Here is a 511-nt window from a genome sequence, read left to right on the forward strand (position 1 = left end):
ACTTCCTAGACAAAACCAGGTACTTAAGTTAAATAAGGATCAGATTAACAATCTAAACAGTCCCATTTCCACTAAAGAAATAGAAGCTGTCAGCAATAGTCTCCCAACAACAACAACAACAAAAAAATCCCAGAACCAGATGGGTTTAGTGCAGAGTTCTATCAGACCTTCAGAGAAGACCTAATTCCAACTCTCCTCAAACTATTCCACAAAATAGAAACAGAAGGTACTCTACCCAATTCATTCTATAAAGCTACAATTACTCTAACTAAACCACACAAAGATTCAACAAAGAAAGAAAACTTCAGACCAATTTCCCTTATGAAATTCGATGCAAAAATATTCAATAAAATCCTTGCAAACTGAATCCAAGAACACATCAAAATGATCATCCATCATGATCAAGTAGGCTTCATCCCAGGGATGCAGGGATAGTTTAATATGTGGAAATCCATCAACGTAATCCACTATATAAACAAACTCAAGGACAAAAACCACATGATCATCTTGT

Source organism: Mus pahari, unplaced genomic scaffold (genome assembly GCF_900095145.1).
Source record: "Mus pahari unplaced genomic scaffold, PAHARI_EIJ_v1.1 scaffold_4422_1, whole genome shotgun sequence".
NCBI lineage: Eukaryota > Metazoa > Chordata > Mammalia > Rodentia > Muridae > Mus > Mus pahari.